Genomic DNA, 9527 nt, shown 5'->3' on the forward strand with positions numbered 1-9527 from the left:
TTTTTTTTTAAATATTTTTATTTATTTATTTGACAGAGAGAAATCACAAGTAGGCAGAGAGAGAGAGAGGAGGAAGCAGGCTCCCTGCTGAGCAGAGAGCCCGATGCGGGACTCGATCCCAGGACCCTGAGATCATGACCTGAGCCGAAGGCAGCGGCCCAACCCACTGAGCCACCCAGGCGCCCAAGAAGTCTGACTTTTAAAGCTTCTTAAGGAGAACAGGTCTTCGAATAGTTTGATTTGCAGAATTCAGGCTTTTACTGGCATTTAAACTACTGGGAACATTTTCCGAGGTTCTGGTTTAAAAAGTGGGAGCAGTGTTCTCCGAACTAGCTTTAAAATCTAGGGAGCCCAGAGAAATTTCAGATCAGCCTAAAATGTGTGCCTGAACCATGTTTCTTATAAGGAGTCATTTATGTCCAATTTTTCTGTATTTGCAAGCTAATAAGCTGATTTTTCCGTTCCTGGTGTCTCATGTTCTTGACAGTCCTTAGCAGAAAAGATCACAGCACTTTCCGGAAGCATGATGGAGCTTCAGAAAATGCCAGTGGCTCTCAGCTTTCATTCCCCCATTTGTGAGATGGTGTTATAATGCAGCTTTCCTGAGCCAGCAGGGCATGTGTTCACCCCTTCTGACTCTCCCCATTGGCATTGGGCAGATTGAGGAACTCTCTAGATCCCTGAGCACTAAGCACTACATACAGACGAGGATAGCCTCTTGCTGCTTGTTCTGCTTTTACGGATCTTGGCGACCATGTGTTCTTTTGTTGGGAACGTTCAGTCAGAGGAGAGCATCTGAGTGTGGTCCTCCTCCTCAGTGGCTTTGCAGTGGGGCATAAGTCCCTTTCCCTTTAGAGATTGCAGATTTTCATCTGCATAATGAGGCCGGTGGAAGGATTAAAGTGAGCTGCTAGAAATTTAAAAAAAAAAAAAAAAATCATAAAACTCGTGACACATTTCTTCTGCCAAAATTCTCTATCTCTGGCTTCTATCCAGGCAAAGCCAAGTAAGACCCCCCAAATCAGAGCAGAGACATTCTTGTTGAAACTTGATTGAACTAGATTTGTTTTACTTGCTGGGAGCCTGGGTTGGGAGACAGAGATGGCCCTAAGTCTTGGGCAGTAAAGCTGTTTATTCCTATACTCTGTTTCCCCTGGATCCTTCCAAGATGCCTGGAAACAAGGTCTACAAGTACTTAGAACACTTTCTTGATGAAATGATAAGGGAGAGACCCATTTGTTCCTTATCACCTAGCTCAGCCTTCACCGGGCCTACCTCTGCCGAAGCACACTAAGAAAAAGTGTTACCCTAGCTAGCTTTGCTCTTGGGAAGGCTCTGTCTGAACACGCAGCTCTTTAGAATGACCACATTTATGGAACATCTGCTTGGGACAGTCACAGCACCAGGGGTCTGGGAGGCCTAAGAAATGGGTGTGAGACCTAGTCTGCTGCTGTAATTTATAGTTTAAAGGTGATAAAAACAACATAAAACAAAAAAACACACAAAAATAATATAGAGCAAATCAAGATGACTGATGCAGTCAAATGCTCTTTCCTGAGCTATATCCCCTCAAGATGACTGATGAACAGAACCCTGGCATATTGGGATTAAGAGCTAGAATCCGGACCCATGCCATGCATAAATGTGGGGGTTCTGGGGTTCCCAAAACCAGGGTTCCAGCTTCACTGCTGACCCACTAGGAACTTGGTGTGCGACCCAGCTCTGGATTGCACCTTGATCTCCTAATTAAAAGGGAGAAGAATCAAAGTGCTATCTTTAGGTGGTGAGCTCCCTTTTCTGGAGGCATGTAAACATTTGCCAGGGTATGCTTGAAAAGGGCTCCTATGTTAGGTGTGATGTTGGTCTAGATAATATCAGAAATTCTTTTTTACTCGAAGATTGAATGAGGACATGGAGCTTGTTAATGAAAAAGACCTGTGGGTTAAAATGCTGCAGATGGATCCCACAGTCCTTTCTGCGAGGAACTGTAGCCAGCAGGGACCCAGACTTTGGCAGGCTGTGAACACGGTTCACATACCAATGAGGCAAGAGCCGTGAAGCTGAGTGAAAGGGAATGGGCAGGGCCAGGCCAGAAGGATGGAAGTGGGCGTTCTAGACCTCAGCCCTTCGCACCCCAGGGGTTTTCAGCTGTGCATTCCGGTCTCCTTTCCCTGCACCCGTCCTCCACCCAGTAGAACTCCAGGCCGGCTCGCGAGTTTGTTTGCTTCAGATTCAAGGGCAGATACATAAAATGCGCTCGGTGGGAAAGTTAAGTCCAATGGAAAGGTTTCAGTGTGTGGAGACGCTTGTTCCGGCAAGGACTCCTGGGAGAACGGGTGCGCTTAATTGTAGTTGAAGTATTGAGGGTTGGTTGTCAGGACGAGACAGGAGAGAGGAGAACCCAGAAACGTGCCCCTCATCGTGTGTCCCCCCCCCCCAAGCAAGGAAGCCCATCTCACACAATAGGCCTCTCTCCTCAGAGTAGATCAAGATGTCACTATGACCAGATTCACTCGCCATTAGATGAGCCTCTGTTTCAGCCACAGATGTGAAAATAAATGGAAGTTGATTGCCTGTCTAGAAAGTGAGAGAAGTCTCTGATCCTTTTTGCTGGATATTTGATACTAGAAATACCATAGCTGGGCTCTGGCTAGAGCAGTGCTTTACATGACTTTCTCAACATTAATAATAACTGCAGAGTTCCCGGTGGGAGCCTCTTCTGGGCTTCTTTTTGGCGCATTTTGGAGAGACTTGGATGACCTATGCCTAGCTCAACCAGGATCAGACTCTATGGCTTACTGAGGAATAATAAATGTTCACAGTAGCAGTTCCTTTAGCCATTCCAAACGGGATGGAAAACCCAGTTTCTGCTCACATTGTGTCTCAGGAGAGTCAGGTAGCCCAGGCCTGCTCCCCACCTGTCACCATGTCGCAGCTGCTTGGACAACAAAAAGCTATCTGGGCGCTGCTCAGTGGCAATGCCTAAAAGCCAGCCTTTCCCCAAATGGCTTACAGGGGAGGAACTCTTACCATCAGATTTGTTTTTTCCTGTGTGTTTGGTGGATTTGCTCTGTTCACTTTACAAAGGAAGCACTCGCTCCTTACAGGGTCTGTGTACAAGACGGTCTTAGACCAGGGAAGTGTCGGGCTCTTAGCAGCTAAAAGACCTTGAGTGAGGTCAGACTGGCAGGGAGTGGAGGAGGGTGGGGGAGTGCACAGACACTTAACTTGAGGACACACGTGGGCGAGTACAGCGAAATGGGCCTAGACGCTGAGTCAGACCTGTTCTCGGGTCCTGGCATCATCACAAGTAACATATGTTACTTAACCGTCAGGAGCCTAGTTTCCTTATCTGTAAAGTGAGAACAAGGTCTGTGTCTCAGAGGGAAAGGAAGCCGGTGTGAAGTCCTCAGCACAGAGCCTGCCACAGAAGGTGTCACTACGGCAGCTGTCACCAAAGGTGTCCAGGACCGACCGGACAGACGGCCAGGTCCGGACCGCTCTACCGAAGCGTGTACGCCATTGCCGGATGTCTCAGCTTTCTGCCTGCCATCTTCTTTGGTGTTTAACCTGTCTTCTCTGTGCCTGCTGGGTCCCACAAGGTCCCGTGTACCGGGACACCATGTGGCTCTGGTTCTTTTGTTGTTCTTCAGATTCTGAAGCAGGGAGCTAGCCCAGTTCCTCCTCTACCAAGTCACACAAGTTTCTAGCCAACACTTGGGTTGGCTGCCCTCGGTTACAGGTGCACCTTGGTTCAGTCCACTATAGTAAGGAGGAAAGGGCCTGTGTTCCCGCCACCAGCGTCCGTGGGCCCGGTAGAATCACTTGGGAATAGCAAATGGTGGCCCAGACTGCACTTCTAGTATTACTAGGATAGGCGAGAGTCTTCGTTTCGCCTGTGAGAGGGTTCCTCCAAAGACTTCTACTTCATTCGGACTCTCAGAGACCAGTGCTTCTTGTCCTTAGCGTAAAGGACCTGGAAGGTACTATTTATGTATCTTGCAAAAAGAGCAATCTCTCACTTTCTAGAGGGTTCCTCCTCCCTTTATGACCCTTCTCTAGTTTTCTTTTTGAGCGTGTAACTCTGGTCATAATCATAACACATATCCACAAGGACTTTCGTCAACTTGGTCGAGTTGCCTCTTCAAAACAAAAAAGTAATAAACGTTGGGACCAATCAACTGCTAAAGAAGGCAGATTGACAGAGCACAGTCCAAGAGACCTCAAAAGCAGTGTGCTGTCACTGCCATGCTCTCAGACATCGCCAGGTCCATTTCAAATATCTGACAAAATCTCATTGAGCTATGTGGCTTTGTGTTTGTTTATCAGCGAAGCCAGTATTTACCGTACAATCTTATTCTGAAAAGTAAGCTACCCAAGAACAGAGGCCACGTCTTGTTTTGTATCCCTCCTGGGCCCCGTGCTGGGGGGACGTGGGTGCTCAACACATGATCGCCCAGTGGGAAGACCCCCCAGGGTGGGAGTGAAGAACTGGGTTCCGGTCCTTGTCGAACACTAACTGCCTACTTGATACCGAGCAAGCCACTGAATTTGTGTAGATCTCATTTTCCTAATTCAGATGGAACACTATGGTAATATCCAATCCCTTCCAGCTCTAAAATCACAGAATTTAAGATTTTATGTCTGAGTCCTGTGTTCCTTGTCTGGTTTCTCCCCACCTTCTGCCCTATTGAGATTGCTTTGACGCAGCAGAATAAATGCCTTGGAAAGTTATGATCCCTAGAATCTTATCAGTACTCCAAAGCCACACAAACTGACAAAGTTCTAGCGAAACTATAAAATGTTGTTTTAAATACGCAATATGCATTTCATTGCATTTGTTTAAAGCATAGGAAAATAAAAAGACCTACCAAAAAATAATGATTGTTCTAGGGTACTGGGGTCATTTGGTGGTTATTTTTCCCATGTTTATAATGTGAAATGTTTTTTATACAGCATTTGTAGTACTTTACAAGAACAAGGATTATTGGAATGGAAAAGTTCTTGGAAACGAACTCAGGAGGCCAGAGTTTTAATTGTGCATCCGTTTTCTCATTCCTAGCATGAGGACAATACCCGCTCGACCAACTTTACGTAGGTGTTGGGATGCTCAAATGAGGAAAGGTCTTCAGAAGTGCTTTGAAACATTCCAGGCCAGTGAAAGTGTTGATGTAGTCGATGCAGAATTACTTGTCGAGCAGTTTAACAATTTCCTGGATGTTTCTGATGCTTCTCTTCATTCAAGACTGGGCAGTGATCGTTCCTTTACTCCCAGTTTGCTCGCCTGTGCTGGGGAGAAGCTAGCCCGAGGTTACAATCTGGGGAGCAATGGGACAAAAGCAGTACATGTGAGGAGAGATTAAAAACTAAGTGCTCCAGAAAATGTTGGGTTGCCCTATTTAACATGTTGACTTGTACCAGCAACTTGTGCAAGATAACTGGTTTACGTACCCGAGGAATTATAACGAGTTAGGAAGGCAGGCATGTTACTGGAGAGATTGGGTTAAGCAAGCAGAAAGCAGTACATATAAGTCAGTTCTTGGCTTTGAATTACAGTTTTAAAAAATTGTGTAAGAGAAACAGTATCTACAAGCCAACCTCACCGAGTAAACAGCAGGATAAAAACAATGGATGATAATTAAATCAATCCTACATTTAATAACCACTAAGTAATAATTCAGGATGTTCATTTCTGCATGGTGAGCCCATGAGGCTGGGACAAGCACATGGGGAGGGAGACTGTTACACTGGTTTGTTCTTGGTTGAACATTAGAATCATCGGGAAACTTAAAAATATTTACGCCAGGGCCCACCCTGGCAGGATCTAATTTGCCTGGGGCAGACCCTGTGTGTTTTGTTTGAGTTCCCCCCACATGATTCTAATGTGCCTGCAAGTTGAGAAGATCATAGAAAGTGAGTTCTTGGACTGGAAGTGACCAGTTAGCCAGTTTTACTGGAGGCTGTGGACTGTGGGGGGCTGTGGACTGCAGATTAATAAAGGGCAGATGAATCCGGTTTGGGACGTCGTAATTTAGTAGGAAATCAGGCTATGAGAATTGCTGTGGAAAAAGTTCTGACTGATCTCTATAGTTAAGTTAGGACCTCTAGAGGCCGTGGGGAAAGCAGCATTCACTTCAGCCGTGCCCACTACTCGTGCTGTCCGGAGACCTGGTCTATGAAACACTGGTGGGATCCCACCTGAGCACACATGGGAACCAGAAACCGGGAACTGCACGGGGGCCTGCGCTGTACCCTGACTTCTGTTGTGGTGACGCTGGCAGATTGCTGAAGAATGAAGAAGGACCATGGTGATGTCATTACCAGCTCGGATTTAACAATAACGCGTGGTTTCACACCCTTTTTGTTGCATTTAGAAAAACCAGTATTATTCTGTATGTGCTCCGGTCTTGATTTTGAATGAATTTTGGCCATTTTTAGTAATCAAATCCACACTCAAAAATTGAAGAGATACCCATTGAGAAGATTCGAGAGAACATACTACAGTTTTTAATTCCCAGCACGAAACCTGTGTCCTGCCTATGCAGGGTTTCTAAGCCCTAGGTACTGTTGGAATAGAACCCTTGAGCAGCTAACTCACTTAGTCACCCGAACAATTACATGTTTATTACAACCGAGCAAAGTACCACACAGTCATTAAGAACCAAAGAAAAGCCAACAAACTTCACTTGTCTACTGTGTCAAGACTTGTAAAAAAAAGGTGATGAAATGCCTATTGGAAGTAGGCTGAGAATAAACTCAGGAAGGAAAAAGTAATTTCTCTAAACTTTCTGAAAAGCAGGAATTTTCAGAAGTTAGTGAGAAAGAGGGAAAAAGTGTGTGTACGTGCACGTGCATGGGCAAACTTAAGTTTGAATAAAAAATGTTGGTAAAAGGCGGATCTGAAAAGGCAAGCATGTTGAAAACTCATCAGTGAGAGCAAGCAGACCTAAAAACTGTGTGATACAAAATATATATTTTTTTTAATTTATTTGACAGATCACAAGTAGGCAGAGAGGCAGGCAGAGAGAGAGGGGGAAGCAGGCTCCCTGCTGAGCAGAGAGCCTGATGCGGGGCTTGATCCAGGACCCTGGGATCATGACCTGAGCTGAAAGCAGAGGCTTTAACCTACTGAGCCACCCAGGCACCCCTGTGATACAAAATATTTTACTGTGATCCCCACATCAACACTTTCTCCCTTGTCTAAATAGTGCCCTCCCCTCTATAAGCCCTGCCTCTGACTCTTAATCACACAGGATGCCGATGGCTTGGATGCCTACCGGTTCCCCTTCCTTTGGAGGTTGGCATAACTAGATCCTCGAGTGAAGACAGCAAGTTGTAACCACAGATAGGTCAGTGGGTGAGGGGAGCTGAAGCTGCTCTGCTTTTCTCTTCCCATGGATTATTGTCACTAAGCCGGCTTGTTAAATTAGGCCTGAGGAGACAGCAAGACAGCAGTGCAAATCTGGTTACACTGTTCACTTAGCTGTGTGAATCTGGAGGTTTCCTTTCTGAAATGAAGCTTGGAGCTGTTGGTGGGGCTTAGAGCGCACGGGAGCAGCAGGAAGACTTAGGTAACGACGGACACGTGTATTGGGGTTCTCCAGAGAAACGGAACTAAAAGGATATGCAGCCACCTATGAGTTGACATTTAGTCTAGGAATTAGCTCTTGTAATTAGGGAGGTCAAGAAGTTCCATGATCTACCATTTGCAAGCTGGGTAACCAGGCAAGCCAGGGGTGGAATTCATTCTGAGTGCAAAGGCCCAAGAACCAGGACAGTGAATGTCCAGAGGCAGGAGGAGGCGGATGTCTCAGCTAATCTGCATCCCCTCTGCCTTTTTCTACTCAGTGGATTGGATGTCACTTTTTTGAGTGCCTCTTCTCAGGTCTTTGGATTCAAATGCTAATTTCTTCAGGAAACACCCTCACAGGCACACCCAGAAAAACATTTTACCAGCTATCTGGTCATCATTGGCCCAGTCAAACTGATGCATAAAATTAGCCATCGCGACCCATAAACCTTCAGGAATTCATGTATTCCCTCTCCTTTGGCCTCTCCCGCATACTCTGGTTCAGCATCTATCGCTTCGAATTCCCTGTCTAGAGCACTAGCTCTAGAATCCTAGCGAGGAGATGAAAAGCAGCTCCCACTGAGAGATGGACGGGCCAGTCCTGGGTCCTTCCCTTGCGAGAGATGCTCATTAATACTGACACTTGACATTTTATGATCCACGTTGCCCAGGGGCACTGACTCTGCTCCTCAGTAATTTAGACAACTGCCTCACAGTTACCCAGTGATTCAGAGGAACAAGCCTAGTGACCCGACAGCTCTCCTAGGACAGGATCTCTCCCATCCTAGCCCAGTTCCCAGCCCTGCCAGTCCGTTGGTCACTGGAGTACTCAACAGAGGGTCCGTGGGCCAGTGCAGCTGCAGGATCCCCTTCCTCACGCCCTTCCTGTTTTCCTTCTGGGAGATGCCCCCTGATCGCCACTGCTTCACGTCCCCCCCGCTGCAGCCACTTTTTTTGTGGCCTGCAGTCTCTAGGCATGGCTGTTACAGAACCGCTCTAGTACAGCGAAACCCATGCACTTAACTTCTATTGGATTTGAGTCGCTTTGTGTATGTCGTGGCAATGAATGCAACCTCTGGCCCTGGGCAGCCGCTCTGACTGCAGGGGTTTCAGGTGTGGCGGGCTTCGTGAAAATCCACCCTCCGTGAAGGAACAACACGCAGCGGCTGTCCTGTGATAGTGACTTACTGTGTAAGTCGGTTATAACTAGTGTTATAACTAGTTTAATGCTTGAGGGTTTTAACTGCTTTTTACTGAAAAGATGGCTTAAACCATTGGGGCTAATCCAGCCTCTCTTTCCCACCTTTAGGAAAGCGAGAAGATGATTGTTGATTGGTGGGTCAGAATATGCACTCTGAAATGTGTCTCACTTGGGGAAATAAATTTACCTGGAACTTTTCACACTCTGTTTGTCTGGTTCCCCTGACAATAGTGGACGTGGTTTTTACAATCAAGGCACAGCCTGTGGCCAGGGAATGGAGGGGAGGCCATCACGGACTTCTAGGAACATAACCTTCACAAGCCTGTAAACCGCTTAAGGATATGGGGGTCCACAAGATATTCATTCTGCATCTGGATGCCTGACAGAGAAAGCACCTGGTAATTGTTCTGAATATGATGCTCTAAGCACACGTCTCACTTGGGCGGGTAATGCCCTTTATTTTACTAAGCAGTGGGACCAAAGGGTACCCGCCTGAGGTAATTGTGTGGTAGGTCTGCCTCTACACAGGGCAGTAAGTAGCTCTGGAGATCTCTGTCCTAAGAAGATAGGAACCAGTCATTTAGGAAAACAGAGTAGCCACAATTTTAAGGATGCTTGTAAGACTTATCTCTGGGGGGTAACTACCCTTGCTGAGTGCCTGTTATGGGCTAAGCACTGATCTTACCTCATTTGACTGTACAGCTGCAAAGCAGACATTATTTGCTTCATTTCTATTTGAAGAGACTTAGGGAAGCT

This window comes from Mustela lutreola, chromosome 4, assembly GCF_030435805.1.
Source record: "Mustela lutreola isolate mMusLut2 chromosome 4, mMusLut2.pri, whole genome shotgun sequence".
NCBI classification, from domain to species: Eukaryota; Metazoa; Chordata; class Mammalia; order Carnivora; family Mustelidae; genus Mustela; species Mustela lutreola.